The sequence below is a fragment of the Tachypleus tridentatus genome, unplaced genomic scaffold (genome assembly GCF_004210375.1).
Source record: "Tachypleus tridentatus isolate NWPU-2018 unplaced genomic scaffold, ASM421037v1 Hic_cluster_2, whole genome shotgun sequence".
Lineage (NCBI taxonomy): Eukaryota > Metazoa > Arthropoda > Merostomata > Xiphosura > Limulidae > Tachypleus > Tachypleus tridentatus.
The window spans coordinates 31,063,733-31,089,455 of record NW_027467782.1 but is presented as its reverse complement, the minus strand read 5'-3'; the positions used below and the strand labels follow the sequence as shown (position 1 = coordinate 31,089,455).

The following is a 25,723-nucleotide window of genomic DNA, read 5'->3' as shown; positions in this document are numbered from 1 at the left end:
CTTACCCCCGTTGCTAGCGACATTTCCCCAGTTCTTACCGCCGTTGCTAGGGATATTATTCCCACTGCTTTCACCCGTTGCTAGGGACATTTCCCCCACTGCTTAACCCCGTTTCTAAAAATATTTTCCCTACTGTTTACCTCAGTTGATAGGGGCATTTCCCACAATAATTACACCCAGTTGCTAGGGATATTTCCACAACTGTTTACTCCCATTGCTAGAGATATTTACCCCACTTTTTTGCCCTATTGCTAGGGTCCTTTTCTTCACTGATTACCTTTGCTGGTAGAGACATTTCCCCCATTGCTTATTCCCGTTGATACGGACATATCCTACACTGTTTTCCCCACGATGCTAGGGATATTTCCCTTACAGCTTACAACCTGTTGCTAGGGTCATTTCCCTACTGTTTACCTCTGTTGCTAAAAACATTTTCCGCAGAATACAACCGATTGCAAGGGAAATTTTCCCCACTACGTACTTCCATTACTTAGGACATTTTGGACACTGCTTACCCCCGTTGCTAGGGGCATTTCCGACACTACTTATCCCTATTGCTTTGGACATTTCCCCCACTTCTTACCCCCATTGCTAGGGACATTTCCCACTGATTACCCCCCTTTGAAAGGGACATTTTCTTCACTGTTTACATCCGTTGCTAAGGAAATTTTAGACAGTGCTTACCCCGTTGCTAATGACATTTCCGTCACTGCTTATTTCCCATTGCTAGGAACATTTACCTTAACGTTTACCTTCGTTGCTAAGGACATTTCCCCCACTCGTTACCACCCTCTGCTAGGGACACTGCTTACCCCCCATTTCTAGACACATTTCCCTCACCTCTTACACCTGTTGCTAGGGATATTTTCTCCACGCTTTACCACCGTTCCTAAAGACATTCCCCCACTGCTTACCCACGTTGCTAGGGATATTTCGGACACTGCTTACTCCCGTTGATAGGGACATTTCGACACTGCTTATACCCCATTGCTGTTGACATTTCCCCCACTACTTACCCCGATTGCTAGGGACATTTCCCTCTGCTTACCCCCGTTGAAAAAGACATTTTCTCACTGTTTACTCCCGTTGCTAAAGAAATTTTAGACACTGCTTACCCCCGTTACTAGGGACATTTCCCCACTTCTTGCCCACGTTGCTAGGGACAGTTCCCCACTGCTTACCACCCTTTGCTAGGGACATTTCCCCACTGCTTACCACCCTTTGCTAGGGACCTTGCTTACCCCCCGTTTCCAGAGACATTTCCCTCACTGTTTACACCCGTTGCTAGGGAAATTTTCCCCACTGCTTACCCCCGTTCCTAAAGACATTCCCCCACTGCTTACCCAGGTTGCTAGGGACATTTTGGACACTGCTTTCTTCGTTGCTAGGGGCATTTCCTCCACTGTTTACCACCCGTTGCTAGGGACATTTTCCCCACTGTTTACCTCTGTTGCTATGGACATTTCCCACTGAATACACCCCGTTGCTAGAGAAAGTTCCCCCACTTCTTACCCCCGTTGCAAAGGACATTTCCCCCACAACTTACACACGTTACTAAGGACATTTTGGATATTGCTTTCCCCCGTTGGATCGCCGAGTGTTAAGGTGCGTAGCGCGTAAAGTCATCTGTCCACAGTTGCAACACACAGTACCGAGTTCCAAACTGCCTCTGAAAGCAACGTCAGCACAAAAGCTTTTCGTCAGGAGCTTAATAAAATGGGTTTCCATGGCCGAGCAGCCGGACGCAAACCTAAAATCAAGATGCACAATACCAAGCGTCGGCTGAGCGGTATAAAGCACACCGCCATTGGATTCTGTAGAAATGGAAAAGCGTTCTCTGGAGAAATGAATCATACCTCACTATCTGGCAGTCTGACGAACGAATCTGGGTTTAGCTGACTCCAAAACGCTACCTTCCTGAATGCTTAGTGCCAAATCTAAAGTTTTATGGATGAGGAGTCTGTCAACACTACTCATTAACTGTCGTTTTTCAGCAATTCAGATAATTTAAAAATGTTTGTGGAAACGTATTTTAATACATTTTAATTTCTGAAGAAAGAAAATTGTAACCAGTTATTTAATTTGTTAACTTGGTTGATCCATTAATGTTTTTAATAAAACTTTGATGCTTCAAATGACTTTATTACAACATAAACTAATTTTAATTCCGTGATTTGTTGTACGCCTGCATTATATTGTGAATAAACTGTTAGTGCCATCTGATCAATGATTTGAGTATTACTTAGAAACACAATTTGATTTGCTGTATATGTCCAAACTTTTATATATATAAGCATGAAAGAGAAATGAAATTATTGGTAATAGTAAATTTGAGAAATATTTTCGCAAAAGTAGCTTTTCTATTTTAAAATAAACTTATTATTAAAGGTAAAATATTTATTAATATTAAGTCTTAGCATATACTAGGGCCGGGCATGGTTAAGGCGCTCGACTCGTAAACATGTTCGCTCTTTCAGCCGTGGGGGCGTTATTATATGATAGTTACTCCCTCTATTTCTTAGTGAAAGAGTTTCCCAGGAGATGGTGATGGGTGGTACTGCCTCGCTGGCTTCTCTGTAGCCTTACACTGCTAAATTAAGTACAGCTAACGCAGATAGACATTTTGTATTTTTGCTCCAAAATTCAAAAAACAAACAAACCATATATTAGAGATTAAAATATTGTGTAAGTTTTGAGTCACACTATTACTACTTCTTGTAAGAAGTAAGGATTATTTTTATTAAACTTGTATAGTTTATATGGTATTTGAATTATTATTGTCAATAACAACTCGGTGAAAATGAATTGAACCTACTATTTATGATAAATATGTAAAAGGCCTCCATTGGCACAGCGGGATGTCTGCATACTTATATTGCTAAAACCGTGTTTCCATAGTCGTGGTGAGTAAAGCACAAATATCCTGTTGTTTTCTTCACCTACGAGTGCGGCGGTAAGTCTACGGATTTAGAATACCAAAATCAAGGGTTCGATTTCCCTCGGTGGACTCAACAAATAGCCTGATGTGGCTCAACTATAAAAAACACACACACACACTTTTTGTCTTACACTGTAAAATTAGGGACGGCTAGCGCAGATAGCCCTCGAGTAGCTTTGCGCGAAATTCAAAACAAACAAAATCCCTTTATTTCACCCGTGTAGGTTAAATTGCACGTGTCATGACGTTTGACGCGTTATTTTCAAAATTTTATTAACTAACATTTTTAACCACTTACGTCAATGAGATTAGCATCAAAACGTAGTTCATAATCTAAATTTTAAAATTATATATGTTTTAATTTCTTAATTTAAGAGGAAATGTAAAGACAAAAGTTAAGTATCTATTACTGTATGTCACATAATACCTCCAGCTGTCTTATTACTCAGTTTCTGTTTTATCACGCCCACTATTCAACATGTACAAATACTTAAAGAAATAGAAACTCGAATTTGAGCTACGGACATGATAAATGTAAAATAAGAACCTCCCTCTTCTATGATTTGTCGAGATAGCAATATATTTAGCAAATCAACATGAGTAACTCCGCCCTTCTAACCAATCATTTGAAAGTTCTTAAGTAGTACCAACGACTACTGTGACCAATAGAAAGAGTATTTTACCGGGTACGTAATTCTGACAATTGTTTGTAAATGTGTGATCAATAAGACGTTTCTCTGGAAAGGAATGGGATTTTTCAACCCACATATATTTTACTTAGAGACCCAACTAAATTACAGGGATATTAAGGATACTAACACAGTAATTTGATGTGTGTTTTTATTTATCAAAAGTTCATATTTGAAGTATACACAACCCGCTCGCAAGTGCAAAGAAAGCTTAATGATAGTACACATATAGGAGTGCACAAGTTCGTACTCGAAATCGAAGTTTTTCAAAGTATTTCTCATTTACTTTCTATGTATTAAGAAATACGACTCAAATTTAAACATTTATGAGTAAATAGTTATTTGTATATTTCTACACACATGTAACGAACGGTATATGGTACATGTGGTATACTTTTGTAGGTCAACACAAATATATACTCCTACTGCACTTGTGTTATTGTCTAAACTGAGGTAAATTTGAAACCACATTCAAAATTTAACAACTTTAAAACAAGAGGATAGTAAATTTAATAAGTGCCCGATAAACACGACACACATATGCTGCGAAATGCAACAACAACCAAATATATGAGTTGTTGTACTTAAACATCTAGAAAACCTATAATGTTTATTGTACAAGCGCAACTTTACACCATATAATAAGTCGACAGTTTTAACAAAATTAATGCGCTGTCGACTACTTTCTTGACATTGAGAGAGCATGTGACTCTGTATGGCACAATGGTCTACGGTTCCACGTGAATGAAGTGGGATTACCGCGTTGAATTATTCGCTGGTTATCTAACTTTTTGAAAAATAGAAAATGTAGAGTAAATGAACCTTTTCTGAGTACTTTACTCCAGAAACTGGCGTCCCTCAGGGAGGGATAGTTAGCCCTATACTCTTCATCATGTGTGTAAACAATTTACCATTGAAGGGTCCCAAGCATGGATTCTCCTCACAGTTTGCTGATGATGTGGCAGTCTGGTAAAGTGCCACAACACCAATAGTAGCAGCCATAAACATACAACCACAATTAAACAGAATAATCGAATACTGTCAAAAATACAGAATAAAAATAAATACAGCAAAAACACAACTTGTCGTCTCTACAAAATTAATAAAATACAAAAAAACAAAACTACAGCCTGAAATATATGTGAATGTAATACTACTTCCGCCTTCCACATCGGCAAAATTTCTAGGTCTAACCTATGATTCAAAATTAACATGGATTAACCATGTAAATGAAATAAAATTCTGGTGAAGAACCAACTGCTTGGAGTCTAACTGGCAAGAATAGTAGAGCATCAACAGACAACATACTAAACATTTACAAAACACACATTAGACCAGTAAATGACAACGCAGCTCCAGCATGGATAACTGTAACTGACAAAACAATTAAAATGAAGTTACAAACAATCCAAAACACACTCTTCTCAACAGCATATAGTTTCCAGAGCAACATCATCCAAATTTACACATTTAAACATACCAATCATACCAGATGGACTCCTCCATAGCACAATAAAGTATTTTGATAAAAATTGGATGAAAAATGAATTATTAAACTAACAAGATAGGAACTTCATACATGATGAAGGTAGTCCTAAACACTTCTACCAGATCAACATACATTTTAAACACAAAAATATATAAATGAATAAAAGATAAAATAATAATATATATTTAGAAAAAGGGCCACCATCAAACTAGACTTCCTACTGATAGGGCAAAATAATATTTATATATACATACCAGTAAATAAACATTGATCTTAAAAGGGTCGGAGTAAATTCAGTTCACTATGAACCTAAAGTAGTGAGTAACACCAACCAACACTGCATGATCATATAAGTAAAGAAAGGCGGAAGAGGTCAAAGAGCACCTGACCCTTCAGAGTACATATGATACCCAAGAGAAAATAAACAATACGCATTGCTCTATTTATTCTCGAATTTTGCCTTTTTCATTGACACGTTTAACATTAACTTCCGACAGATGAAGATATCTTCCAAGATGAAAATTAAAATTTATTTGAATTTCGCATAAAGCTACAGCAGAGGGCTATCTGCGCCAGCCGTCCCTAATTTAGCAGTGTAAGAGTAGAGGGAAGGCAATTGGTCATTGCTACCCACCGCCAACTTTTGGGCTACTGTTTTACCAACGAATAGTGGGATTTACCGTCACGTTATAACGCCCCCACGGTTGAAAGGGCGAGCATGTTTGGTGCGACTGGGTTCGAATCCGCGACCATCAGATTACGAGTCGAACGCCTTAACCCACTTAGCCATGCCGGGCCCAAAGTGAAAGATATACTCAGTAATAAATATTAACTACTTAATAAAATAAGCTGTTCAAGGCGTCGAGTTTAATACCTTCACGTGTAACTTTTGTTTGTGCGGGCATTGCGGTTATTACAGCACCTAATGCTATAAAAATAAATGCTCGTAAAAATAATTTCATCTCCATTATAACTTAATGTCTGCTAATTTAAACGTTTCATGTAACGAAGGTAATAAAATTTTCCTAATTTTTGTGTTGCTAAGAGACTAATTCATTATTAATATTATTATTATTGTAAGCACGTGTTTTTATAATGCTTAGAAGCAACAAAAATATTAGACAAATAATGTATTATAAAGTTACCGATTAAACGCCGAAAGCTGACAAAGTACAGAAACTAGGAGAAAAATTTGTGGTAACACCACAAAGCCACAATTCAATTTTAAAACAGCTTTGATTTGAATTCAAAATATACAAATTTAAAAGGAAGTGGAAACAAATCTAAAGATTACGTGTTTGTTTTCTTATTGCAAAGCCACATCGGGCTATCTGCTGAGCCCACCGAGGGCTAAAGATTACGCGATTTTTATTACAAAATATTTGTTCGATAATCACAATTACTGTTGTGAAAACAGCTCGTCTGGCAGGTATATTACATAACTTAAGAGTAAACAAAAACAAAAATGTACTTCGTCAGAAATTATAGTTTATATATTTTAGACAAACGTCCTTGGTCTGATACAAGCCTGTCATTCAGAGTCCTATATACAACAGTCGTTTAGTTTAACAGTAAACGATTGGCTTGAATTATAGTGAATAAAATCCTTAAACGCGTAATCTTCGCTTACTATTAAAGTGTTATTGTTGTGACAGTTACAAAATATCAAAGATATCACATTACATGATTTATGCCTCTCAAGGATTTTGTCATGAAACAAAAGAATCGTGATGTAATGAGTGATTAATCTCTAAAGCCATCCAAGTGTTGCTCGTGGTAGGGTAAATGGGACTTCAGGTTGTACCTACAGAAATATTGAATGCAAGCTAACGAGGCTATAACTTCATTAAACATGTCACTGGTGAGGTTTCATTTGGAATATTGTGTTCAGTTTTATTTTGCATTTCGAACAAAACTACACGAGGGCTATCTGCGTTAGCCGTCCTTAATTTAGCAGTGTAATACAAAAGGGAGGCAGATAGTCAACATCACTCACCGTCAACTCTTTTACCAACGAATAGTGGGATTAAGCGCTACATTATGAAGCCCTCATGGCTGAAAGAGCAAGCATATTGGGTGTGACCGTGATTCAAACCCGCGACCCTCCGCTTACGTGCCTTAACCACCCGGCCTATTGTGTTTAGTCTTAAGTTTCTTATTTTTGGGAAGATATTAAATTATTGAAAAGGGTTCAGAGAAGGGTTACTTCGGTACCTAGGATAGAGGGGCTTGTCATGTGAGGAGAGGTTGAAATCAAAACGTTTGATTGGCCTTTGGATGTTGTAGTGGCAGTAAATATAAGTGAGCTCAAAAGAAAGCTTCATTAGTATATGAATGATTAGAGTTGGTTTTAAATCTTTTTACTTATGGAACAGCCGAGGTGGACCAACAGGTTACATGTTTTCCCAAAACGTTGTGTTAATAGCCGTGTCGTTTTATATATCAAATCACAAAATCTTCATTGTAAGAAAAGTAACAAATTGTTCAAAAAAGAGATACTATAATCATGTTACTAAAAATTATTAATCGCTCGATTTATAATTAAAGAGTCACACAGTAAGTTGATTTAGGCTGACTGTATTAGTTATACTCATACTGACCAAATTCATGCTTGTCCTTCTTTGTGGAACTATAACGTCGTCACATTACTCATGGCGCCCGAGAAACGAGCCTCTGGTGACACTTTCTGAAACAACGACGCCACACCCAGCTGTGAACGCGCCATATGGTGACAAATTTTGGAAATGTGTCATTCTCTTTAATGACAACATTCCTTTCCCACTTCAGACCGACACATATGTAGCGCCATCTAACGGCCTGTTGCACAAGACCTGGGATAACTATTTATGCCTGTTGATTTTTTTGTAACTGATATACAAGTTGCATGTTGTATTGTAAAAACTTAAAGAAATTTGTGCTATAATTTGGGTACAAAATTTATGCTTACAATAATCTCTATGACTAACTTTTTTTAGGATAATAACGAAATTTACATATTTAGAAAATTTTTCTTATAATCTATTCAGTCTTTACTGTTTTCGTTTATTTCCAACAGTAGCTTCTATTTAAAGTACTGTCAGCCATTAAAGTGTGCTGCAAAATTTTATACAGTCCAAATCCTATCATTATGGCCATAACGCGCATACGATTGCTGTGAATGATGTGGCCCAGCATAGCCAAGTGTGTTAAGGCATTCGACTCATAATCCGAGAGTCGCGGATTCGAATCCCGGTCGCACCAAACATGCTTGCCCTTTCAGCCGTGGGGGCGTTATAATGTGACGGACAATCTCACTATTTGTTGGTAAAAGAGTAGCCCAAGATTTGGCGGTGGGTGGTGATGACTTGCTGCCTTCCCTCTAGCCATCCCTCATTTAGCAGTGTAAGGCTAAATAACAAAGGGCTCCGACACTTTCATTCATTTATCAGGTATAATAGCTAAGTCGATAAAAGCAGTTCGTTTTCGTTCTATTATCTTTAATATCTGAAAGAATAGAAATAGAATTGAATATGAGGAGAACATAAAAGGTGGAACGTAAACGTGTCAGAGAGGAAAGGGTATAACGGTACAACGATATTAATGTATTCTAGTGACACTTGAATCAGGTATCTAATGACAATTAGTATTTATTTATCATAATAAATAAATTGATAAAAAGAGAATTGTTACGTTTCAAATCACCAACAGAAAGCGGGTCAACAATGATCAACGTACTTTTTATATTTATTTTTTGTTTTTTATTACTAAGTCGTTTACTTCTCTTATGTGTTTCTGTTTAACATTAATTCCATCAACCTTTAAACTTTGTTCACCAACTTTCATCATCCCAGTGAGTAAACTCAATGTTTTATTATCTCATCCGGGTTACGAACTATACAGATAATACAGTAACGTGTCATATATCACCCAGAAGACACCAAAATGACGTCATACAATGGATGCTTAACACTGCAATTCGTACTGTTGTGAAGTAGTAAAACGTGTGACTGTCATGAATCACGAAAAGAATTAGGCAATCTGCAGACTAGATAGAACACAATGTGGCATGTGACCTGAAAAGCGAATAAAAATATTTGTTACTCCTAAACTTGGATTTATTTACTCTTGAAACAGAAAATTTTCGAAGTCTTGTTTCAGTACTTAAAACTAGGTTTACTATTTTTTAAGTTTATTTTCAAAGTTCGCGCAAAGCTACACGAGGGCTATCTGCCATAATCATCCTTAATTTACCAGTGTAAGACTAGGGGGACAGCTAGTCACCACCCCACCCATCGCCAACTCTTGGACTACTATTTCACCAACGAATAGTGGGATTGACCGTCACATTATAATGACATTCTGACTGAAAGAGCGAGCATGTTTGATGCGACGGGGATTCGAACCCGGATACTCACATTTAGAGTCGAGCGCCCTAACCACCTGGTCATGCTTAGCCTATTCTTTAGGTCTAGTATCTTTCACCCGTTAATATATTTTTAAATCTAGGAGGTTTTATTTAAATATATTTTAACACTTTCCCAATATTGTTTCACCCTAATAGTAAAACGGTACTTTTGTTAACATCACATTAAATATTAATATGAACATTTTAAAATTACTGGATTTTAGAATAATACAAAATATTTCTAATTGCACATACCTAAAATGCACGTCTGCTTGTGTTTCGTGTAACAGGACTTAAGCCTTTATTTAATAAATACGGCCTATATTCGTTGGATAAGTTAACACTAAGTTTTGTTCGTTTTTTACTTTCGTTTACTGAGGACAAAGTTTATCCTTCGTAATACTATCAACAGGCAAACTTATGCTATTTTACTATCTTACGTTAGACCTTTTCAAAAATGTTAATACATCGTACAAAATGTATACGAAATTATATTTATACTCGCCTTTTGCTTGCATCAGTTAAGTGCGTGCGCGCATATTTAAAGAGTACGATTTAAAACACGCATTTTCTAGACAGACAAAATTGATTATTACAATAATAAACACTATCTCTGTTGTCCTGTTGATAATACAACTTAAAGTACGTGTACAATAGTATAGAAATACTGCTGGTAAAATTATAAGGTATTTAAACTCTGATATATTTGTAATACAAATCGGTAAAACGTAATCAGGAACACAATATTTTAAATGTTACATTTCAGGTATATTTTGAAGTAGAATAATTATAAAATACTACTTTGGTGACTGGTTTTCAACTAGACATTATAAAGCTTCCAAAATCTGAAAGAAAGACTTCAAAATTGCTGTTGTTGCCATAGCATGTGTCTCCCATCTGGGATGAGAGGAATTTTAACACACTTTTATTTCCAAGACAAGTTTTAAGAATTTTCCACTGGCTAGTTGAGGCTGACAAAATGTATAAAGCAAATGCATCATAGAGAAAAAAATTAGCTGCGACTTGACAGCAGTCAACAGAACCTCGGCCTATCAGATTTAATGAATGGGCTGTACAGGGCACATGTGTGTCAAACTTATTTTCTTCTAAAATCTTTTGCTAGTTACAATATTTAAGCCTGACGTTATTGTCACTCATTTCTCAGATAACAACGCTATTGTTAGGCCTAATGCTAATACATTGCAACTGAGGCCACTAACGTTAAGCCTAATACTCAGTATTAACCTTGCTCACATGAACTTGCTCAATTCATGCACCTTTCCAGACAATCCTAAATTAATTTTGTTGATTTGTCAGTTCTTTACAGTATCTTCGTACGACCACGGTACCACAGTACTGTACTGCTACTAGTAGTATGGTGTATACATAACAATGTTAAGGCTTGTTGTCGTACATGTCGAAGTCTTACGTAATTTAGCTAAAAAGTCGAATTGTCGTCTTTAGACTGCTCCGATCATTCGATTGTTTTCCCAGCTTTTTAGAAATGTAATAGAACACAAAGGCGCTCGAAATGCAATTTTCGCTCTAAACATGCTCATGGAAAGATCACTGGAAGTACAAAAGGATTTATATCTATGTTTTATCGATTATTCTAAAGCCTTTGACAAAGTGAGACATGGTGACCTATTCGACATGTTGTCAGACCTGAACATCGATGCTAAAGATCTAAGAATCCTTAGAAACCTTTACTGGCAGCAAATGGCAGCTATCAAAATTGAAAATGAATTGAGTGAATATAGACCAATTGAAAGAGGAGTGAGGCAGGGATGTGTATTTTCACCAGATCTTTTTAACTTATACAGCGAAATAATCCTACGAAACATCAATGAACATCAGGGAGTCAAAGTAGGCGGATGCAATATCAACAACTTGCGCTACGCTGATGACACAGTCCTCATTGCGGACTCCGAACGAAATCTACAGACTCTCCTCACAACAACAGTAGACGAGAGTGAAGAAAAAGGCTTGCAGTTAAATGCAAAGAAAACAGAGTGCATGGTTATCTCAAAACAATCAATTACACCCACATGTAGCATAACCGGCAAGGACGTGAGAATAAAACAAGTCGAAAGCTTCAAATATCTTGGATATACCATAACATCAAATGCAAAGAGTGACACAGAAATAAAGAAAAAAATGCAATGTCCAAGGATACTTTCAATAAAATGAAGTCCATATTCACAAACAGGAACATAACAAATGTTACTAAAATTAACACCTTGAAATCATATGTATGGTCTGTTCTCTTATATGGCTGTGAGAGCTGGACACTGAACAAAAATACAGAGAAGAGATTAGAAGCTGCTGAAATGTGGTTCCTCAGAAGGATGCTAAAAATATCATGGACTGAAAGAAAAAACAAATGTGGAAGTCATGGAACTGACAGGATACAAAAGGTCCCTCATGAAAACTATAAGAAAGAGACAAATGGAATTTCTAGGACACATCTGTAGGAAGAATGGGATAGAGAAACAGATGCTATGTGGAAAAATAGAAGGGAGGGAAAGCAGAGGGTGTCAAAGAACCAAATATATCGACAGCCTCAATAACTATGTCACCAAGAACTCAATGAGCAACGCCGAGTTGATAAGGAGGACTGACAACAGAGAGGTCTGGCATGCCATGGTCGTCGATGTCTGCCGCAGAGTTGACACATGAAGAAGAAGAATAGAACACATACTGATCTTAATTTATAGTTACAAAATAGCTGAATTACACCTAAAAGTTTGTCGTCGTTGTCTCTGTGTTTCTGTCTCGGATTGCTCGTTCGTCTCATAAACAAATATCGCCAGTTGGCCGAGCCGGGTAGGGGCATTATGACGTCAGGATAGGATTAATGAAAAAATAAGAATACAACTGTGATCTGCATTTTTGAGTCTAAAAATGGCATATTTGAATTTTTTTTTGCTGGTTATGGGGATAAAAATAAGGGTGTCCGGTCTCAAATCACATTTAAGACCAGGCACCTTTGTTTTTATCCCCTAAGTAATTCTCAGCTTCAGATCTATTCATATTATTACATAATCACAAGGCTATACATACATGTCCAATAACTCTTATAGGTTGCATGTAATCTGTAAACGATGGTATTGCTACAGTGGCATTCCTTTCTAAAATTTTTCTTTGGTATGATAAATTTCAAAACGTACTCACATACAAAGGACGTTTTTTAACAGCAAGTTATTTGAAGCCAAACAAATTACGGCTCAGAAAAGGTTCCGTGAGAAACACTTATAAAAATATTACAAAACACACAAATAATGCAGTACTAAATCAAATAAAACTGAAACAAATGAGACAATAACCCAAGTATAAGGCACGAAAACAGAAGGCGTAAAAACATTAAACTAGCCACCTCTCTGTACACGTCTGTCACCATTTAGTTTGACTTATGTTTCTGTGGTACTATTTTCTTATTTTCCTGTAGATGTAACTGAATAAAGCAGTAAAAGATAAAAAAGCAGTTCCACTACCTTCAATTTCTTATAAATAGCCACAGCAGAAGGAGTGATTTAAAAAATATTTCATCTTGTAGGCCAGACATTATAACATACTTTCACTTGAAGTTTTATCGACATTCTGTTTCACCCTTAACAATAATCTTTCGCAAATCAATTACTTCTTACTTCAGGTACACAGACTAGAAATTTCTCGAAACTTTAGTCACTAATGGAGCCAAAGTAAACATTTTTAACAATGCAGAGTAAAGTCAAACACGGCAGATAATGTTTGTTTGTTTTTCTTATAGTAAAGCCACATCGGGCTATCTACTGAGTCCACCGAAGGGAATCGAACCACTGATTTTAGCGTTACAAGTCCTTAGACTTGTCGCTGTGCCAGCAATGGACAATACATTTTTATTTCTTCCATTTAAATTTAATTGTTCAGCGCCTTATGTATTGTTTTACTTTAATTATCTGTTTGATGAAAGAAGCATCATTTTGAATGAAAGTTTGGTTGTTAGATATCCAGCTTCTCTAATCGCTTCATAGAGCAACAACTTGACCAAGCTACTTCTACTGCCATCAGACTGTTATATAAATTTAAGGTTCCTTCTTTGGAGTCTTCGACAGAATGTACTTCGTGATCACAAGAAACCTACTTGATGTAACACTGTATTTCATTACGGCTTGTATGGGCATTAAAACTTTTATTAAAAACAACGTTTCAAACTTCTTATGACACCTTTAGGTAAACAAAGAGAGTTTGCACACTTGTGCATTTTCTTTAGATGACACTTTACAAATATGGTTTTGAAGGCTGACTTAATTTCTTTGTGTTTCCCCTTCTTTATTCACATACATTTCATAATAATATTTCGCCACAAGAAAAACAAAATAATAAAGCTGCTAGTACTATCACCTTCTATAAATATATGATATTTAGACATCACCAAGGTTTTGACATTCTCTGTTTTCAGACTTCTTTTTGTTCCTTTATCTTCATCAAACCTGTCGATCATTCATTTAAAAAAATTACTCTGATAAGTTGTACCTGAGAATTTGAGACTAGACTTTAAATTGCTGTAACTTTTGTCATAACAATGAAGATGAGTGATTATACTTTTGATTATTGAATTCCTATTGTTATTTGAGCAAACATGACTTTAGAATCATGCAATTCACCCCAAAACCTAAGATTTTGTGTGATTGGAAATTCGCGCAAAGATAGTCCAGATCTGTCTGTCCTAGACGTTCCTAATATAGCAGTCACTGCTATTACTGGAAAGCAACTAGTCAACATCATCAACTGATAAATTTTGGGGTTTCTCGTTTACAAAAGAACTGTTGGATTGGTTGTCAGTTATAAAGCTTCCATGACAAAAAGGGTAATCATGTACGGTTAAATGGATCCATACCCTGAGTCCACTGATTACAAGTTCAATGTACTGATTCCCAGGCTATGTAAGGCAGTAAAAATGCAACAATTAACTTTACAGTCTGTTGGTAGTAACGACAGTACGGTCAAGTTGTTGTTCATGTGATGTTTGTAGCGGTTAGAGAAGTCGACTGTTTAAGTCAATTAAACATTGTCATATACAGTAACAATGAAATTATTATTAAAACAATAAACGTTTTATCAGTTTCTTTGTACAATTGAGCGATATACAGTGGAGCGCCGTTAAGCCGCGGTATTTGGGGGGTCAACCTGCTTAACCGCGGCTTAAACCTTTGTGACTGAAAAGCCGAAGTCGCCAACAGCTCTGCCGAGAAGCCTCATCCGGGCCATTGCATGATCATTATAATATTAATGTATAAACTATTCAGATACAATTGACAAGTGCCGTTTTAACACAAACGACCAATGCATTGCGATGGTTCGCTTTTCCCTGTAAAATTTTGTCTTCCCGTCTTACATGCGGGCCGCCATGTCAATATGATATGCTCACTATTAATTCAGAAACTGAAGTGATTTCTATTGGGTTTGTGACCAATATTTATACAATTCCATAAAAATATCGGATTATCGAATTAAAAATAATGCTTTAATTATGGATCACTTTTTTCACGGATTTACCGCGGATTAACTTTAATGTATCGAGAGGTGTGATTCGGTAACAATGGCGGCCTCCATAAAGCTGACATAGAGAGCGGAAAAGGTAGATTAACGGTCGATTTCTATTGTAATATATTTTATTTATTTCCTAAATTAAAGCAAATCCTTTTTAAATATCCCCTTGAAGTTATAAAGACAAGGAGAGTGTGAGAAACTTTAAAAAGCCAGGTAGTAGATTTAATACATCAAAAATTTTGGGACAAGACTTGCTGCAGCGGCTTAAGTGATTTCGCGGTTTACTGGTCCGCGGCTTAATGGCGCTCCACTGTATTATGTTCGTAATGTGGTAGGTTGCCATGTCGGAGATACCTAGTGATTCAGGTTTAAGATACGATAATTTTGAATTAGAAACCAATAGAAAGGCAATCAGTTCAGTGTGAAGAGTTTTCTTAAAGAAAAAGTGGGATTGACTGTTACTGTTATAACGCACACATAGCTGAAACAACGAAGCATGGTTTGTAGCACCGCTTCTGAAACACAAGATCCAAACTAAATAAGAACATGGTTGTCATTTCGGTCATAAATGCGTTATGATCTAACTTTCAGTTCGTTACGAATAGCCCAAACGTTGGTTGTGATTGGTGTTAACCAGTTGTTTTCCCTCTTATCTATCACTTCAAAATCAGGGTCTCCTAACACAGAGTCATCACAGAATTAAAAACAACCAATCAAACTCACAGGTCTTGGTACCAGGTATGGATTATGTCGCTTCCTTAGAGACCCTTCATATCGAAAACGTAATCCTCTAGAAAACAAAATGCAAGAAAACCCAGGGAGTGAATTACCCATGATAAAACTAGCTATTAAATATGCTCCAACAAGTGCTCCAGCCGCAGGTGGTGAAAAGAAACCTCTTCCATATTATCTGCTTTTACCAGAAGTCAATTGAGCAGCTCTTCCGCAAACTACCTTTTAACAGGTTGATAAGAAAAATAGCTCAGGACTTCAAGACTGACCTGCGATTCCAAAACTCCATCGTCACAGTTCTTCAAGTGGCCAGTGTGGCCAACTTGTTAGGCCTCTTCGAAGACATCAACCTGTGTGTCGTCCATACCAAAAGAGTGAGAATCATGCTTTACACGAAATTCAAAATAAACTTCTACAAAACATCTCTACGTTTCATATTTCATCTCGTACCTTAAACTGTTCTAAAATGAAAGATATCAGTATTCAATTGTTTTTGCTTATAGTAGACCAAGTTTTACTGTATCGCCGTCTTGTGGTTTAGATAGGCAAGATATTATTTAAATTCTACCAATACTGCACTTGGTGAAAAGACGATCACAGATATAAGACGAATATAGATTTTTGAGCAAATTAAGCGTATTTCTTTGAAGTTCGGTGTATGGAACAACCTCTACTGTTAAGCAAGTCTAGGATGTGACGTTTGTAAAGAAATTATTTGAAGATATGTCTAACTGTCCAATCTGCGCTTGGGGAAATGAATGTAACCACAAGTGTGATTTTTATGCTCTTCAAACGCTACAGACAACTCAATGCGGCATAACTTAAGACACAAACATGTAATAAACAACCTTACAAAGTTTTCATCATAGTATAAATTATGTTACAAAAATACTAAGTTTTAAGATATAGTGCTCTATTTTAAAAACATATTTACAAAACAAGTGTATCTTACAGACACTAATGTTTTTATATAATATTAGCAATATTTTAATATGACGGATGAGATCAATACATTTCAAGTTTAAAGTATCTCGATTAGTTGTAACAAGCATATGAGATTAACTTGTAGTTATGAAGATTCGAGATAAATGATAAATTACAAATAAGTTATTGAAACGCAGTAGTGGTACTATGTGAACGCAAAAAAGTTAGAAAAACAATATAGTTTTGGTTAAATATGTTAGTAACCGGATAGATAACAATGTTTTATTGCTCAAAATATTTATTTACACAGCAGGGTAACCTATGTTTGAGGGCCATATTTGTTTATAGCGTCGTTAGGCTCATGATAGGTATTTAATCCTACAAAATAAAAACAGACTAATGACATGTATATGCTCTTCCCTGTAAAGAAGAAAGCTAGGGTTATCAATTTGTGTGCGAGAGAAATTCTGTTATCGCATGAGCGATTTTCTAAAATTCGAGTAGCTTCATGAAGTCTGCGGTTAAAGAATAAATAAAACTACAAATGCAAATAGTACTTAAAAATACTGTTTACCTATAAAGCAGGATAAAAAGCAAATACGTTTAAGACACATGTTGAGACGATGGTCTTATATTTTGCCGTGATCAAACAAGTTAAGTTGTTTTAGCTATATCACACGAAAATATTTCGAACTCACCTAGAATGGCGGATGTAATGACGTATAGAAGTTTGATTTTCCATCACCTTTTGGTAAACGTTTAAAACTTTCAGGCTCAATCCTGGTTCGAGATTTTCAGCTTACTGCAAAGCTTCTATGAGCAATTATCATGTGATATGAAAGGATAAAAAGATACGAATATAAACACTCATACAAATTATCTTTAAATTTCTTGTTAACTTAAAAGTAGTTCCCAGCTTTAGAGAATACGTAAACTGTGTCAAACTTAAAATGTCAGCGGTAGCGCTAAAAGAAAACTATCATTTAAACTTTTATTAACAGAATATTATTATTTTTCGTCTTACCTTTCGCCATTGGTTTTCCTTCCATGACCATTCAGTTCATTAATAAGTATGAAGCTTTCAGTTTTATGATTTCCAGTTCACTGTGCGACTGATTAGTTCACGCCACATGAACGAGCGACATTCATAACAACATATTTATCATCCGCTAAAGATCAAAACTGGTGTATTTAACAAATTCTGGTAATGGAGTAAATTTTGGGAGTAAAATTTCTGATAAAAATTGTGATAAATCCTTAGAGTTTCTTTTTAGTTAATGAATATATTGGTAATCCCAATTAAGAAGTTAACTGTCTCAACCTGTATACGAACATGTTACTGTATGTACGGCGGAGGTGTAGAGGAGGTGTATAAGCTCTGGACTGGTGCAGAGCTGAAGTCCCTGAGAATGAATGAGGCACAGCATCTTCAATGCCGAGGTCCTGGCAGAGTCATAGACTAGAGACCCAAAGTCTAGATTCGATCGAATAAGAGCACGATGTATCTTTAGCATAGTATATCTATCTGCTCCTCAAATGGAGGAAAAGAGGATACAGAGGATGCTCAGTGCTTTTGTACATTTGACTTGTAGCTGCTTGATGTGCAGTATAAAAGTCAGTTTACGGTCAAAGATGAGCCCCAAAAAACTTTGTCATAGGGACCACAGGAAGCACAACTTCACCAACACGGAGTTCAGGATCGGGGTGAGTACCCCGTTGGCGGCAAAAGTGCATGCAAATGGTTTTAGAGAGAAAAGATAAAACCGTTTGCTGTGTTCCACATTAGAAAACGACTGAGGAAAATCTGTAGTTGCCGCTCAACAAACGCCATGTTCGACGACTGGCATGAGATGGGAAAGTCGTCGACATAGAACCCGTTTGTAACAATAAAATGGAGCTGTTCAGTGGTGGCATTAATCTTTATACTGAAAAGTGTGACACTCAAAACACAGCTCTGAGGGACTCCAAGTTATTTCAGAAAAGAACATGAAAGTATGGAACCCACAAGAACTTGGAATCGCCTAACCATAATTTCTTTTAATAAAAATGGGCAAATTGTTACATAATACATGTAGGTAGAGGTCTCGCAAAATGCTATACCTCCACTTTGTATCATAAGCCATAAGAATATTGATACAAGATGTTTTCATTTGAAAAAGGCTTCTTTGATCGACGTAGGTGAAGCGATGTCGTCAGATCTCACGTTGAGTGGGAGAGATCAAGATTTTTGATTAGAGGAACCAAACACGATGAGCATCAACCATTCTCTTTATGGTCTTACAGACACAGTTCGTCAAAGCAATTAGATGGGAGTTTGAAGGGATCTTAGGTAGGACAATAGCCTGGCACCATGTACCAGGAAAAACATTCTCTTGCCATATCCGGTGAAAAACAACCAAGAAAATAGGAAGAGAAGCAGGATATATACGGCGAAGCATCTCGTAGAATATATCATCAGGTCGGACCTATGTACTGAGAGACCAAATAAGGGCTAATGTAAGTTCCACCAGTGTAATAGGACGATTATGGTCAAAGAGACGATTAACCCAAAAGGAAAGAAGTGATCACTCAGCCTAAGTCTTGATGGCGAAGAAGATGGAGGATGAAGCAGAAGTCCTAGATACCTGGCAAAAGCTCTCACCGGAAGTATCAGTGATGCTCTGGGCATCAGCTATTTCCTAGCCATCACAGAGCAATATCGAAAGGAAGACAGAATTATACTGCTCACTGACCTTTCAACTCTTGTCCATAATAAAATTCTGAGTGTCATGTAGCACGAAAAGCTCAAAAATGGGGCTTGGAATAACTTTCATAGGTATCACACCTTTTCGAACCACATCGTTTCCAGCGGACCCGTCCACATGTTCGATAGGTAAGAGGTCTCATAAGGGACAAGAGTTGAAAGGTCAGTGAGCAGTATAATTCTGTCTTCCTTTCGATATTGCTCTGTGATGGCTAGGAAATAGCTGATGCCCAGAGCATCACTGATACTTCCAGTGAGAGCTTTTGCCAGGTATCTAGGACTTCTGCTTCATCCTCCACCTTCTTAGTCATCAAGACTTAGGCTGAGTGATCTCTTCTTTCCTTTTGGGTTAATCGTCTCTTTGACCATAATCGTCCTATTACACTGGTGAAACTTACATTAGCCCTTATTTGGTCTGGCAGTACATAGGTCCGACCTGATGATATATTCTACGAGATGCTTCGCCGTATATACAAGGATTTGGGAATACATTGAGCAACTTTCTGTATAATGCAGTCAGACACTGCTATCACGCAGTCGTCTATCATTGGCTTACTGACGATGACAGGATCAAGTTCCGCGAGAGCAGTGAAAGAGGTTCAGCTGGCTTGATCCAGCTTCTAGTGGGGTACGCAGGACGGGGGATATCGACCACGACCAGTCTCTCTCAAAATGACAGGAAAATTATCAATGCATCTTGAGTTACTCTCAAACTGAGAGATCAATAGCAGTAAAAGACTGAGTGGACGCATGAAAATATTTATAAAAAACCAGTATAAGAGCAAAATAAATATAAGACCCCTCCCATTAATATCGGTACCTCTCCAGAAAGGATTATGGTCAATTAAAGTCCCCTCAGGATTTAACAGGGAGACTGCAACTGTTCAAAGAGAGCATCAAGGTCTGAATGATCATAGATTTCTTCAAGAGAACAAACAGTGATGGTAATCCAAGAAAACACATATGGCTACGACTTTCAAGAGTGTGTCTAGTTGCAACATATTGAACGACCAACAGTGTTACTCCTCCATGCACTCGCACGTTACGCAACCTGTCATTTCTGTATAAAGAAAACTGCCAAAGGGTGACTGTATCGGTAGGTTTCAGATCTGCTTTCTGTAAGAAAAGATATGCAGGATGGTAAAAAGCAATCAGTGCTTTGATGTCATCCAGATTAAAACGTATATCTCGATAATTCCACTGCATCAAAGTCGTCATTTTTATTTATGTGTAGGCGAATTGGGTGGAGAGTTCTTTTGTTTTCGATAACGTTTTTTTCTCTTTATTCGAGGAAAGTCTATCGGCCTCCACGGATCCTGCTCTGGATCGATTAGGAGGACGTAGTAGAGCCAGCAAGTCCTTCTAGTCCCTTCTGAATAAACTAGGAGACATTTGCCCTAAATGTTTGTCTGAAAGAGAACAAACAATATAATACAAAATATAATATAATATAATATAATATAATATAATATAATATAATATAATATAATATAATATAATATAATATAATATAATATAATATAATATAATATAATATAATATAATATAATATAATATAATATAATATAATATAATAATATATTTGTAATATAACAAAATGAAGTAGAGGTTTTACAGAGCTTGAATATTGCTGCTCAGAATCTTCAAGACGTATGGACTGTTTCTTTTACCATTTTATTTAAATTCTTCTTTGTAAGATCCATAATAAAGAAAGAATATTTTGGTGCCTACTGACCCCACCCACCATGAAACTCTACGAGAGGACACCTTACAGTGCCAAACAAGGACACTGTAGTAATAATGCCAGGGTTTCGTGGCTATTATACTTGAACACCAGCATCAGATACAATGACCACAACACTTTTTGAGAACATCCAACACTGGTACCTGGTTGACACTCGCCAAAGTAAATCTCTAATCATGGGATACCGCACCAAATACGGTCTGACTTAGCAATACTAGATATAAGCTTAATGTCTGCCTTTGTGATATCAAGACATGATTCCTAACTGCTTTAGCAGGCAGGAAGTTTAATAAAAAACACGGTCATACATAGTGTGAATAAATATCATGTTTAAAATTGTTTACTGGGTTTGCTTCTGTTTTTCTTGCATAAGTTCCTTTTACATTCTTTTGAAACATTTCATCACGCTACCCTACAGCTTATTGAGATTGCTTATAAAATAATTAAAGAACGCCACAGTGACAGAAAAACAAATCATGTACATGTTGTATGACTTACTTTGGATCTTAGTCCTACTGACGAGTGTAATTCGTATATGAGGCGTTGTTGATGTAAGATCTCACAGTGAAGATTCCTTAGCCTTATTTTTGTTGATTCGGTGTTTCTGTAATATGTTTATTATAAAATATGTAAATAATTTTACTAGCATATAAAGGAGAGATGTGGGTACTTTTGATAATAGCCAAGTGTACTCTAACGGTTAATTAAAAACTAAATGACAATACAACAAAGCTCCATATTTTTTATTTACAATTGATCAAGACAGATACTTTTAGAATTCAGGCATATCTGTCTGTAATTTTAAATTACTAACTCGATGAAAGGCAGGCAATCAGCAGCATCCGCTGTCACAAAGACTTCATTCAGCTTTGACTCTAATTATTGTGTTGACTGTCATTCTTATAACACACCCAGAGAGCATTCATCACGATTGCACTGATATTCCTGGATTATTCAATAACTACCAGCACATGCTCACCTGGAAAATATTTAATAGAATTATCCAATTTTTATATGTTGTAAACCTTCCATGACTGTCAAAAGTGTGCGAACTTTACGAAACTGAACAATAATTATAGAAACCAACAGAAAGAGTAGATTGCATTTCGACTAATTAGAATACTACAATCTCTGGCTGTTCACACATCCGTAAGTGATGACAGGATAAACCTCTGTCGATCCTGAGAAGGCCTATATCTGCTCACAGTTACCGACCAACGTGTACAAAAGGTTAGTTTTGAAACTTAAAGTCGCTGATTGTGTAACTCCATACACAACAACTAGCTTACTTTCTACATTGTTGTGAGCAACTGAATTTAATGCGAAACTAATAAGGTGTTATTCACTAATAGTTTTAGATATGTCGTATCGAACGATGTCTGCAGTATGACATACCTTAGGTACACCGTTTTACTCTTCTGAAACTGACCACTTGCAAAGCCGATTCAGCTCAAGAACTGGACTGACGATGAATGGAAGTCGTGTTCATATAGTTAGACAGCCAGAACCTAATGTTTAGCCAGTGTTGAAGATTTCCATAGTAGTGTATTCTGTAACCGAAAAGCTAGAATGTTCTTGTAAACGTTGCAGTTCTTTTTAAAGAATCTGATTACAGGTGTACAGACACTTCTGTTCCACACTGGTAAAACACTAACTGAAACACATGATAGATGGTGCTTTACGTTTTTAAATATAAGAATCTGAGTTAATAACGTTGAAGTTTATTAACTTTGCTCAAAAATACTTTTCAACATTTACATCTCTCTATAACTGAACAGATCACTTAGGACTCTTTTCAACATTTATATCTGTCTATAACTGAACAGATCACTTAGGACTCTGAATCCACTTCTAACTGTATAATAAAACATAAAAACTTCTTCAGTATAACTCCTATTTATCCGTAAGTGAAAAATAAAGTTATAACTTCTTCAACATATCATACATTTTCATATAACTACACAATCGATAAATAAAATTGTTTAAAACATAAAGTAGGTTTATTCTTTAGTTATTAAAATTAACTCATACACTTATTTTATATACAATTAGCATAAAACATCTACGGACTTTCTAGGACTCTTCATGATTCACAGAGGACCCAATTTATTACTTAAACTCCTTCATTACGTCAAATTACTTTTATATCTATAGATACAGTACGTAAGAAAAAGGCCCGACATGGCCAAGCGTGTTAAGGCGTACGACTCGTAATCTGAGGGTCACGGGTTCGCATCCCCGTCGCTCCAAACATGCTCGCACTTTCAGCCGTGGGGCGTTATAATGTTATGGTCAATCCCACTATTCGTTGGTAAAAGAGTAGCCCAAGAGTTGGCGCTGGGTGGTGATTACTAGCTGCCTTCCCTCTAGTCTTACACTGCTAAAATAGGGACGGCTAGCACAGATAGCCCTCGAGTAGCTTTGTGCGAAATTCAAAAAACAAACAAACAAACATAAGAAAACAAAACCGTTTGGACAGCCATCTGTTTCATCTGTGCATGTGAGTCAAATTTGGTTTCGCTAACTTCTGATTGGGTGTATAAGCACTCAGGATCCGGGAAGGACAAATAAACAGATACATGCCAGATTTGGGTAGAGTGTCCCTTGAAACCTACTCTTAAATTGTTCAGTTGGTGTTGTAGCCCTCTCACTCCCCTTAGTATTAATAGATGTTTGGTAACTATGTTATAGTTAATTTGCCAAGAGAAAATCTATACGTGATCATATAAAACATGTTATCGTTGGAAACAGTTAGAGACTTCAGTTTGTAACTAAAATGACCAAACAATGACATTTTACATGTTTTGTTTCTCTTTTGTTTGTAGTAAATAAAAATCTACTCAACAGCGAAATGTGCTGTGCCCATCACATATATATATAACCGGATTTTCAGCGTTTTAACGTTTCAGATTTATCGCTGAGCCACAAGAAGGACATAAAATATATTAGTTGTGGTTAGCCAAGCATACCTTGAACATGTTGCCGAAACTAAAGTTTGAAAACCTTTTCTTGGTTAAAAAAATAACCCAATGTAGATCTGTAGTTTCCGATGCCATGTAACAGGTTTTCGAGTTTTTACCTTTAACCAATCAAGAAAGAATGGCATATCACGTGACAGAAGCATTCTTCTTGTTACAATATGGCCAACACAAGTGGTAAAACATTTTCTGAGAACATTTTGTATGAGTATGCTAAAATATTTATAAAACGCTAAAAACTGTGTATTAATAATGAAATATTCTTAACAAACAATTCAGCTTTATTTTACAACAAAAATAAATCAAACCAGCAGGTTTAACTGTCAATTTATTTTTCGTTTAAGACGTTATCTCACGGATGTTAAAGAAAACTCCACTAATAAGATTCATAATGTTAAATAGGCAAAACAGATGATTGATCACTTTATTTCTTATTGGGAATTAAAACCTTTATTAAACTATAATATAGATTTTATAGGTAGACCCACTGAACGTGGTGGTGGAATTGTTGTATATACAAGCTCTGACTTAAAGTATAAATCTAATTTTAATTTTATTATTATCACTTATCACATTAAATTGTGTAGATTTGCTATAGAATGATTTCATACAGTTTATATTTATTATCCATCTTCTGATAAATATAATGATTTTGTCGTTGCTTTGGAATCACTTGTTGATAGATCAATTATGATAACTGAATTCTGTTTAGGTGATTAAAGTATTATTTTTTCAGTTTACTCAATCCCTTACTAATCATAGGTTGAAACTGACAATTTCATATCTGTAATTTATTTACCTTTTTGTATTTACCAACCCACTGAGTTAGTAGGGGCTGTTGTATCAACACTTGATAATACTTTTACAAATTGTTGAGATGTTTCAGATAATTATGTGTTAATACTGTCATTTTCTCTATAATTAATTTCATCAACATTTATGACAAGACAACTAAATACTTTGCTAACGGTAAAAGTGAAAAATTTTAACCTTGCTTTAAGTTACGCTAATTATAAGTGGAGAACCAATAGTTGATTCAGATTTTTCCTTTTTTGTAGAGCATCATTGTAAACTTCGTAATACGTTTTCTATTTGTTGAAACTATTAAATTGGATGAACCTAACTTTATTACCTATGATTAAAAGTAAGCAAAGACTGTCATCCCTTTGAAACATGCAGGTAATCTTTAGAGATACAATTAATAGTTAGAACTAAAGGTGCTTCTTCAGCATCAAGTACTTACTTGAACGGACGCTTTCAAGATAATAACTTTTTTACATATGAGGAACCACAAATAGAAAAACACTTGTAAATAAACACGGTAATGTAGAGATAATACGTATTTATAACACAGGTTCTTGTGTTACTGATCCTGTTGGTGTTGTTCATATTTTAATGATTATTTTACCAGGCCGAGTGTTACTCCTACTAAACAAATTTAAGGAACACGGACCTTTAACTATTTATCAGGCCTATGTTTACCACTTCATTTGTATTATAAGAAATATTCTAAGACTTAACACTGAAATAAATATTTCTCAGAGGCTGTGAAAGCCAGTATGGGATATTC

The 25,723-nt window shown here is 36.1% G+C and overlaps 2 long non-coding RNA genes across 3 annotated transcripts in view; both read right to left on the bottom strand.

Moving 5' to 3' along the window:
• The window catches only part of LOC143242987 (uncharacterized), a 48,256-nt gene extending 40,419 nt beyond the window's left edge, over positions 1–7,837 (bottom strand). The window contains exon 1 of one of the 2 annotated variants that reach the window (XR_013023544.1): positions 7,717–7,837. This is a non-coding gene — a long non-coding RNA (uncharacterized LOC143242987). The remainder of the gene's footprint in view (positions 1–7,716) is intronic. The other variant, XR_013023543.1, reaches the window with a different exon arrangement.
• LOC143242837 (uncharacterized) overlaps positions 1–25,723 on the bottom strand; it is a 186,155-nt gene that overhangs the window by 78,273 nt on the left and 82,159 nt on the right. The window lies entirely within an intron of this gene.